This window comes from Armigeres subalbatus, chromosome 1 (genome assembly GCF_024139115.2).
Source record: "Armigeres subalbatus isolate Guangzhou_Male chromosome 1, GZ_Asu_2, whole genome shotgun sequence".
In the NCBI taxonomy this organism is placed as follows: domain Eukaryota; kingdom Metazoa; phylum Arthropoda; class Insecta; order Diptera; family Culicidae; genus Armigeres; species Armigeres subalbatus.
In genome coordinates, this window is record NC_085139.1 from 155,946,154 (window position 1) to 155,957,796 (window position 11,643).

An 11,643-nucleotide genomic window follows, 5' to 3' on the forward strand; every position below is an offset into this window, starting at 1 on the left:
AAAATCAATTGTTTTGCTCTGAATGTTGTATGATTTTTTTTTTTCAATTTTTTGTTGTAAAGGTAGATATCAACCCCCCTTTTTATTGTTAAAGTCCCACTTATCGTGAAAAACCTTTATTTCTGATGTAATTTAATTGTTAAGATTCCATTACATTCAATGGTATTTTTTTTATTCCTTTCTTTATTTGGTAGGCACTCTGTGTTTCTTAACCGCTACTGTGCCGAGATCTACTGTGGTATTCTGCTGTACAGAATCCACACAAAATCTATTTTTTAGATTTCCATTATCATTATTGTTGTCGTTGCCAGTCCATTTCATAGTGAGTCCAATGTGTCCGTTTTTGTCCATGTCGTGTATCCAATGATCGTTGCATTATTCGGTTCCCATTTATCCGAGTAACGTACAACAGCCGTCCTGGTCCTGCGTATGGGTGCGGTGAAGGGGTCTTCCAGCCTGTGCATACAGGCAAGTACCGTCAATATGAGTTCAATTCCCGCCCTGATGCCGTTTTCGCCCGCAGCTCATCGAACATTTTTTCAATTTCGGAACGCCCAACAATTAATTCCGCTGCTTACACCGAGACATTAGTTCCACAACCAGGACGCAACAAATCACTAAGCACTTTGGAAGCCCCGAAGCCCCCCATCGCAGTCGAGTCTGTGCAGCTAGAGATGTCGTAAAATTCCGATTAATCGATTAGTAACTAATCGATTACTCTCGATCCTCGTCGATTACTGAATCGATTAATCGTTGGATAGTAATCGATACAAAATTAATCGATTATCACAACGATGAATCGATTAATCGAGAAAATCAATCCAATTGCGACATCCTTATGATGTCGTAAAATCCTGATTAATCGATTAGTAACTAATCGATTACTCTCGATTCCTCTCGATTATTGAATCGATTAATCGTTTGGTAATAATCGATACAAAATTAATCGATTATCACAACGATGAATCGATTAATCGAAGTAATCGATTAATTTGCGACATCTCTATGTGCAGCCAGCGTACAACAGCCGTCCTGGTCCTGCGTATGGGTGCGGTGAAGGGGTCTTCCAGCCTGTGCATACAGGCAAGTACCGTCAATATGAGTTCAATTCCTGCCCTGATGCCGCTTGTGTTCGTAGCTCAAAACGATTGCCGAAAGCACTCTCTACTACGGGACGCATGCCTGCAAGCCTCTTGGAAACCCCCGTTACAGTCGAGCCAGTCCCGCCAGCGTCCTGCAGTCGTCCCGGTCCTGTATACGATGTAAGGGAAAGGGGTTTCCAAACTCCATACGCAGGCAACAATGCTACCGGATGTACACACATCGCCAAAGATCAAGAACACTTCGACTACTGCTTCATCTCTCCTAAGTCCTAGTCTACTACCAAAATGTCGGAGGTATGAACTGCTTACTTGAAAATTATAAGTTGGCGGTCAGTGATGCTAGCTACGACATCTACGCTTTCACCGAAACATGGCTCAACGATCACACCGAATCTTGTCAGCTCTTCGACAGCTCCTTTTCAGTGTATCGTCATGATCGCTCGTCCTCAAACAGCAAAAAAAAAACTCTGGAGGGGGAGTATTACTTGCTGTTCGTAAATGCATCAAGTCGCGCATTTTGTGTCCTCCCGGATATTTGGCAGTTGAACAGTTGTGGGTTGCCATCACTGCCAAAGAGAATACAATCTTTTTATGTGTGATTTACACTCCGCCTGACATGATAAATAATGATTCTCTGATTGACACACATTTGGCGTCACTAGAATGGATCGTTAATCAAATGGGCCCTAATGATAGCATTGTTATTGTGGGTGACTTCAACCTCCGTGGCATAACCTGGCAGAGCGGCTCGAATGGTACTCTATTTCCAGACCCATCTCTTTCTTCCATGACAATGGCATCTAGATGCCTTCTTGATGCATACTGCACTGAGGGACTCAAACAGCTCAATTCAACTTTAAACGACAATCACCGAGCGTTGGATTTGTGCTTCGCTAGCGAAGATTTTTGTGACAATTACACTGTCATGCGGGCACCGTTACCATTAGTGAAAAACTGCAGGCATCACCCCCCTCTGCTTGTTAATTTGAACAGTTGGTCCCAATTTCAATTTAACGACACATCCGACAGCATTTTCTACAATTTCCGCAAGGCCGATTTCGAAAGAATGAATGCTTTTCTTCGCGATGTAGATTGGACAGAAATTCTCCTCGATAACGATGTCAATCATGCTGCATCTTTGATGTCCAACATCCTACTCTACGCCATCGAACAGTTTGTGCCGAAAGTAACTCGTCGCGAACCTGTCAAGCCGGAATGGTCGAATCCACAACTTAAGCGTCTAAAACGCTTCAAAAGGGCTGCTCTGAGAAGACACAGTAAACACCGCACTGATGCAACTAGAATTGCTTATGCTGAGGCCAATCAACAATATTCTAGGCTCAACGAGCATCTGTTCGCCATCCATCAAACTCAAATTCAAAGCCGTCTCAAGTCGGATCCACGAGGTTTCTGGCAATACGTAAATAATCAACGACACCAGTCTGGTCTGCCGTCCTCAATGACTAACGGCAATGCAGAAGCTAGTACTGTGAAGGAAATCGCCGAATTGTTCCGCTTCCAGTTCAGCAGCGTTTTCTCTGACGAAAAGCTTAGCGCTCATGACATCGCAGCCACCACAAACAACGTTCCTCAACTTTCTTTCGCAATCTCGCAATTGACTGTTTCATCCGACATGGTCTCACGCGCACTGAAAAAACTGAAAAGTTCAGTAGGTTGTGGCCCAGATTGCATTCCATCGATTCTGCTCAAGAAGTGTTCGTCATCCTTAGCGCTACCACTAGCCGCAATTTTCAACGCCTCGCTATCTACTGGTACGTTCCCGTCGAGTTGGAAGAACTCATATGTATTTCCCGTGCATAAGAAAGGATGTAAACGAAATGTCGTCAGCTATCGAGGTATAGCTGCTTTGAGTGCGATTTCCAAATTATTTGAGTTGATCGTACTTGATTAGCTTGTGCATACATGCGCTCATTATGTATCCACAAACCAACATGGATTCATCGCCAAACGCTCTACCAGCACTAATTTAGCAATGTTTACATCATTCGTCACCAGCCAAATGGAGAAAGGTTACCAAGTTGATGCTGTCTACACAGACTTGTCTGCAGCTTTCGACAAAATGAACCACGGTATTGCGCTTGCTAAATTTGAAAAACTAGGCTTAAGTACCATTATACTCAAGTGGCTTCGATCCTACTTGACCGATCGCAAAATGTCTGTCAAAATCGGGGATCATGTTTCGTCGCCGTTTTCCGTTAGCTCAGGCGTCCCACAAGGTAGCCATCTCGGACCGTTTTTATTTGTACTTTATATGAACGATGTTAATTTTATCCTAAGCTGCTTAACTCTATCGTACGCTGACGACTTAGAACTTTGTTATGTCATAAGATGCCCAAGCGATGCTACGTTTCTGCAGCGGCAACTCGAGGTTTTTGCAGCCTGGTGTCAGCTTAATCGGATGGTACTCAATGTCTCCAAGTGCTCCGTTGTTTCGTTCGGACGGAAGCATGTTCTATATCAACATGAATACTTGTTGTATAATAGTATCATCAAACGTGAAACGACCGTAAAGTATTTAGGCATTATGTTAGACTGCAAATTGACTTTTAAACATCATATATCGTATGTTGTGTCCAAAGCCTTATCACAATTAGGGTTTATCTTTCGCTTTGCTAAACAATTTAGAGATGTTTATTGCTTAAAAGCACTGTATTGCTCATTAGTCCGTCCTATATTAGAATATTCTTCAACAGTCTGGGCAGCATACTATCAGAATGATACTCAACGAATCGAATCAATTCAGCGCAAGTTCATCCGCTTCGCTTTGTTACGGGCAGCAGGGACTATGTCCAAGGGCTTGACGATCCCTCCCCAGGCCATCTGCGAGTTGTGGGGCTTGCCTAGGATGTGGTGGGGTTTGACAGTGGGCCCTGTTAAACCTCTATAAAAAGCTGCATGTATCCGCAAGTAGGCTCCACCAAAGCGACCGTGTGCCGCTCAAAGCGCACAAGCCCAAGTCCTGGTGTTAGGTGGGACGCTAAACAGCCCTGACACGACGGCCCTCCGACGAGACAGGAGGTTTGCGCAGGCCCAATAAGCCGCCTAGAAAACCAATCATTACGAACAATATAAGAGATAATGCGACTCGATATAATCGGCAAAGACCTAGGCGACGAATACAGGATCACGATTGGAAGCTTGGAACATGGAATTGCAAGTCGCTAGGTTTCGCAGGTTGCGACAGGATGATCTACGATGAATTACATCCCCGCAACTTCGACGTCGTGGCGCTGCAGGAGATTTGCTGGACAGGACAGAAAGTGTGGAAAAGCGGGCATCGAGCGGCTACCTTCTACCAAAGCTGTGGCACCACCAACGAGCTGGGAACCGGCTTCATAGTGCTGGGTAAGATGCGCCAACGCGTGATTGGGTGGCAGCCAATCAACGCAAGGATGTGCAAGCTGAGGATTAAAGGCCGTTTCTTCAACTATAGCATCATCAACGTGCACTGCCCACACGAAGGGAGACCCGACGACGAGAAAGAAGCGTTCTACGCACAGCTGGAGCAGACATACGATGGATGCCCACTGCGGGACGTTAAAATCGTCATCGGCGACATGAACGCACAGGTAGGAAGGGAGGAAATGTATAGACCGGTCATCGGACCGGATAGTCTGCACACCGTATCGAATGACAACGGCCAACGATGCATAAACTTCGCAGCCTCCCGCGGAATGGTAGTCCGAAGCACCTTCTTTCCCCGCAAAAATATCCACAAGGCCACATGGAGATCACCTAACCAAGAAACGGAAAACCAAATCGACCACGTTCTAATCGACGGTAAATTCTTCTCCGACATCACGAACGTCCGCACTTTACCGCAGTGCGAATATTGAATCCGACCACTACCTCGTTGCAGTATGCCTGCGCTCAAAACTCTCGACGGTGTACAACACGCGTCGAAGTCGGACGCCGCGGCTTAACATTGGGCGGCTACAAGACGGTAGACTAGCCCAAGAATACGCGCAGCAGCTGGAAATGGCACTTCCAACGGAAGAGCAGCTAGGCGCAGCATCTCTTGAAGATGGCTGGAGAGATATTCGATCCGTCATTGGTAGCACCGCAACCGCTGCACTTGGCACGGTGCCCCCGGATCAGAGAAACGACTGGTATGACGGCGAATGTGAGCAGTTAGTGGAAGAGAAGAATGCAGCATGGGCGAGATTGCTGCAACACCGCACGAGGGCGAACGAGGCACGATATAAACAGGCGCGGAACAGACAAAACTCGATTTTCCGGAGGAAAAAGCGCCAGCAGGAAGATCGAGACCGTGAAGAAACGGAGCAACTGTACCGCGCTAATAACACACGAAAGTTCTATGAGAAGTTAAACCGTTCACGTAAGGGCCACGTGCCACAGCCCGATATGTGTAAGGACATAAACGGGAACCTTCTTACGAACGAGCGTGAGGTGATCCAAAGGTGGCGGCAGCACTACGAAGAACACCTGAATGGCGATGTGGCAGACGAAGATGGCGGTATGGTGACAGGACATAATTTCACCGGCTCCGGATCTCCAGGAAATCCAGGAGGAGATTGGCCGGCTCAAGAACAACAAAGCCCCTGGGGTTGATCAACTACCAGGAGAGCTATTTAAACACGGTGGTGAGGCACTGGCTAGAGCGCTGCACTGGGTCATTACCAAGATTTGGGAGGAGGAAGTTTTGCCGCAGGAGTGGATGGAAGGTGTCGTGTGTCCCATCTACAAAAAGGGCGATAAGCTGGATTGTAGCAACTACCGCGCAATCACATTGCTGAACGCCGCCTACAAGGTACTCTCCCAAATTTTATGCCGTCGACTAGCACCAACTGCAAGGGAGTTCGTGGGGCAGTACCAGGCGGGTTTTATGGGCGAACGCTCCACCACGGACCAGGTGTTTGCCATTCGCCAAGTACTGCAGAAATGCCGCGAATACAACGTGCCCACACATCATCTATTCATCGACTTCAAAGCCGCATATGATACAATCGATCGGGACCAGCTATGGCAGCTGATGCACGAACACGGTTTTCCGGATAAACTGACACGGTTGATCAAAGCGACGATGGATCGGGTGATGTGCGTAGTTCGAGTTTCAGGGGCATTCTCGAGTCCCTTCGAAACCCGCAGAGGGTTACGGCAAGGTGATGGTCTTTCGTGTTTGCTATTCAACATCGCTTTGGAAGGTGTAATACGAAGAGCAGGGATTAACACGAGTGGTACAATTTTCAATAAGTCCGTCCAGCTATTTGGTTTCGCCGACGACATAGATATTATGGCACGTAACTTTGAGAAGATGGAGGAAGCCTACATCAGACTGAAGAGGGAAGCTAAGCGGATCGGACTAGTCATCAACACGTCGAAGACGAAGTACATGATAGGAAGAGGTTCAAGAGAAGACAATGTGAGCCACCCACCGCGAGTTTGCATCGGTGGTGACGAAATCGAGGTGGTAGAAGAATTTGTGTACTTGGGCTCACTGGTGACTGCCGAAAATGACACCAGCAGAGAAATTCGGAGACGCATAGTGGCTGGAAATCGTACGTACTTTGGACTCCGCAAGACGCTCCGATCGAATAGAGTTCGCCGCCGTACCAAACTGACAATCTACAAAACGCTAATTAGACCGGTAGTCCTCTACGGACACGAGACCTGGACGATGCTCGTGGAGGACCAACGCGCACTTGGAGTTTTCGAAAGGAAAGTGCTGCGTACCATCTATGGTGGGGTGCAGATGGCGGACGGTACGTGGAGGAGGCGAATGAACCACGAATTGCATCAGCTGTTGGGAGAACCATCCATCGTTCACATCGCGAAAATCGGACGACTGCGATGGGCCGGGCACGTAGCCAGAATGTCGGACAGTAACCCGGTGAAAATGGTTCTCGACAACGATCCGACGGGCACAAGAAGGCGAGGTGCGCAGCGGGCAAGGTGGATCGATCAGGTGGAAGATGACTTGCGGACCCTCCGTAGACTGCGTGGTTGGCGACGTGTAGCCATGGACCGAGCCGAATGGAGAAGACTCTTATATACCGCACAGGCCACTTCGGCCTTAGTCTGAATAAATAAATAATAATCATCCGCTTTGCTCTCCGTTTCCTTAATTGGCGAGATTCCTATAATTTACCAAGATATGAGAATCGATGTATGCTTATAAACTTGGAAACGCTTCATGCTAGACGAAACGTTGCAAAAGCCTGTTTTATAGGAGATTTGCTTCAAGGCCATACAGATTGTCCTGATCTGCTTGAAAAAATTGAAGTAAACACGCGAAATCGTAATCTTCGCTCGCATTCATTTTTGTATATTCGTGCTTCTAGAACTAACTACGGAATCAATGAGCCCATCAAAAGCATGTGTCGCGTGTTTAATAGGTGTTACAATGTATTTGATTTTCATGTTCCTCGTATAACTAATAAGAATAGATTTAAGAGTATTTTGTGTTAGATATAGTGCATTCAATGTTTTGTTTGTATACCGTATAGTATGTCATTGGGGTGCGTATGTTTCACCTGTTGGCAGTTGCTGCTAAATAAATAAATAAATAAATAAATAAATAAACGTTGGAGGAATGCCTCCCAGAAGAACAAGTTGTCAGTCGTCATCAGGCAGCCGTGACGGTAAGGCGCGTACCTCAAACCCCACCGCATGGGCTGCGGATCCGCCGACTGACGAGGGTTTGGGAATCGAACCCATGACCTTCCGCTTGTAAGGCGAACGTGTAGCCAACTACGCTACGGGACCCCCCCGTTCAATGGTAATTACTATGTTTAAATTGAGGATGTAACAGTAAAATTTATGATATTTTAATCATATTTTATACGGGAGAGCCCAAGAAGCTCTATTAACACGTTTTAACGACTACAGCTCACTGTAAATACAACATATTACTACTCTGAATGATTTATTCATTAAAGTAATCATCATCGAGAACCATTTTCTCCTGGTTATTGTTTAACATTCGAACCGTATGCCCGGCCTACCGAAGTAGCTCGATTTTCGTGATGTAAACAATGGATGCCAATTGCCATGGATCCCAGCATCTGACGTAATTCATACGACTCATACTATTGTAGGAATAATAACAAGAGGTTCAATTTACCGCTAGATTCAAATATTCCACGAAGGAAATGAAACATTTCGCATAGTTAAAATTGAATATGATTTCACTGTCTCCCCAATACCATATGAGCACGGTAAATTGTTTATACATAAACGTATGTCTGATTACTGCTACTTACGTCCAACAGTTTCGAGTGCACGCTTACGTATGTCTGACTATTGCGACAACGTTTGCATATCGCTACTAGACAATGTTCCTAATGGGCATAAATAGCCGTGCATGGACCGAAAATGAATCCAGTTTATAAACGGATGCAGACGGATAAGAACGCCAGAGGAAGAAGGACCATTCAGCAGCAGCAGCCGGGCGAGGATGATGGCCAAGTGGGAATCTAGCGAGCAGCAGCCGGACGAGGACCGAAGAGGACTCCAGCTACCAGCAGCTGGTTGAGGTGTGGAAAAGACCTCTTCAATAGCACATCCTGGCCGTTGGCATCCGCAGCGAGGTTTTTCCAGAGTTTCCCTCACTGCTGCCAAAAGGATGATGCTATTCCTTTGCAGCTGCTGGAATCGGATGGATCGACTGTTCTCCTGCCTGTTCTCATGACAGCAGCAAACAGTCAAATAGGGTCGGTCGCGACAACTATCTTCCAACTGCAACCCGGCAAAGATGGTATTAGTAATACTTTTCTTTCGAAAACTCCATATGTACATTGGTCCTCCAAGCACCTTATCCTGGTATCGTGTCCGTAGACGACTACCAGTGTGATGAGCATTTTGAAGCTAGCTATTTTTTTTACGGCGGCGAGCTTCCAAAGCGATGTCAGGCTCGAAAAACCACTTGCGGTAAGCCTCTGTGGGTTTGTCGAAACTTGAGAATGTCCCTTGAACTACGTAATATCACTCGACCCATCATCGCTTTGACCAACCGTGTTTATCCGAAGGCCGTTGTTCGAATATTAGCCACCCCCGAGCATGAGAAATTACCTCAAAAATGCCTCATTCTGTTATTGATATCATACCCTGTTATGAACTAGCCTTGCATAAGAAGTAAAATACCAAACAATAATACCAAAAATTAATATGCAAAATACTTCAAACATAACATACTCTGTTATCACAATACCAAACGCATCACAAATTATTATTCGTTTGGTATTGAAATACTTACACTCCCGGCCAAAAGTTTGGGTTCACCCTCCAGAAATATAGGCAAAAGTTTTTGGTCGTATTTTCGCCGTCTTACATCCGATTTCGGGTATTGTTAGCTCGATACAAAGAATATGAGTAGATCTTCCATCGTCAGTATTTTAAACTAACTATTTTCAATTTTTTATGTACTAAAATATTACAAAAAGATACTCAATTTTCTTATATTTATGTTGCAAGAATATGTTAAATTTTCTCAAAATTGAGCCTACAAAATTTCGAAATAAAAAGTGAAATGGAACCCAATTTTAATCATCTTTTCGTCGGAAAGATTTTGTTTTATTTTCAAAAATCAAAATGTTTACACAAATGCTTAGTATCGGCCAAAAATTTGGGCTCCTTTGGTCATACCTCCGGATTTTTTTAGTAACTTTACAGAAACTCCTATAGACCTTCGGAGATTCCTTTTGAAATTCCTTCGAAATTTATTTCTAGGATCTCTACAAAAAACCCGTTAGAAATTATGTCATGTATCCTTCGTAAATTTCATTTGGAAATTATGTTGGGAATTCCATAATTTTCCAGGAGAGTTCTTTCAACGGAATAACTCCTACAGGACTTTTGAAAGGAATTTTACATTGTTTTACTAAAGAAATTTGTGGAGAAATATACAAAGGCCTTAGGGGAGGTTTAACGAAAGAAACCCTGGAGAAATATTCAAATGAACTACAGGTGGAGATTTATATATTATTCCTGGGGTAGTTCTCGAAATAATTTATGGAGGATTTCTGGATAAAATTTTTCGAAGAAATTCCTGGAAAAATCTCCAAATATATTTCAGGAGGAATTTCCGAAGAACAACCTGCAAGAACATTTTGGACAAGAATTTCTAAACGAATTTCTAAAGGAATTGTTGAAGGAAATTTCTCAAAGAATGATTGAAAGAATCCTTAAGAGAATATCCAATAGAATTTCCAAATAGTTACCAATTGGAATTTTCATATAAATTTTTATATTTCTAAAAGAATTCCTCCAGGAACATCTAAAAGAATTCTTTCAGGAGTTCTGCCAGGAATTTCTCCAGGAATTCCTTCGAAAATCCGAAAAAAAAACCCTGTTTTGAATCTGGATTGCAGTTGATCCATTATCATACTTCTTTGAATATTCTCGAGAATTTCTAGGAAATTTACTACAGGAGTTGCTTCGGAAATTAATTCAGTAATCATCCAGGTAATGTTCCATGAATTTATTCAAAAGTTCATTCGGAAATTCCTCGGAGTTTTCTCTAATCAATCTCTAATCAATTACTTTTATCAAAAATCCTCCGCAAATGATTATAAAAACACCTTCATTAGTTCTTTAAGGATTTTTTCCCTTTCGAAACTCAAGGAAGAAATTTTTCGAGTTCTTACGAAATTTGTTTAGATGTTCATCGTAACTTTTTTAGGAATTTCTTCGGACATTCTTCCGGAAATTTGGTTGGAAATTCCTCGAGACCTTCGGATATTCCTTTTGAAAAACACTTTTGAAATTCATTCAGAAACTATTTTAGGAATCATTTGGAAATAACTTTAAGAGTTCTTTCGTAAATTTCATCTGGAAACTCCTTTAACTTCCTATAGAAACTATTCCGAAAACGCATGTTAGCAAAAAGAACCGACGAGATTGGTGCTGTATTTCTTTGTTTTGCGATGAGATGAATATATGTTCAGTGAGAAAATGGAACAGTTTCCCTATTTGTAATTCCTTGACATCTTTTTTAATTGATTTTGTAATATAGTTGAGCGGAGATAAATCCTGTATCACCAAAAGAATTGCCAAACGTGTCTCCAAACTAAAATATTAAAGGGTGTGGTACATGGTGAAAAAACGAGCCCAACCATGCTTTCGCTCAATTATAATCAAAACATAGTGTATCCGTATCCGAACACTTTTTCCTAATGCATTGTTTCATATCTAAGATATTTTTGTTTTAAATTAAGGGTGCTGAATTCAGAATTGTAACCTTACGACGAGCCAATCGATTGTTGTATGTGATTCAATTTATAGGTATTAGACATAATATCGTTGTCAAGCATGCTACACTTGAAAGGATTATTTTCAGCGAAAGGTACCTCACATACCTACGTCACATTGTAGACAATCACATAAACCTACTTCGCGCTTAAACAACTAATTAAAATACAATTCATTTCCTAGAATCTATTAAACTCGAACATTCTACGGTTCAATCAATTCAATACCAGCGAACTATCATATATACCACCGAACTCGCACTATCCGTGATTCACAAAAAAGGCTGATGTAAATCATCATAAAGCACAGA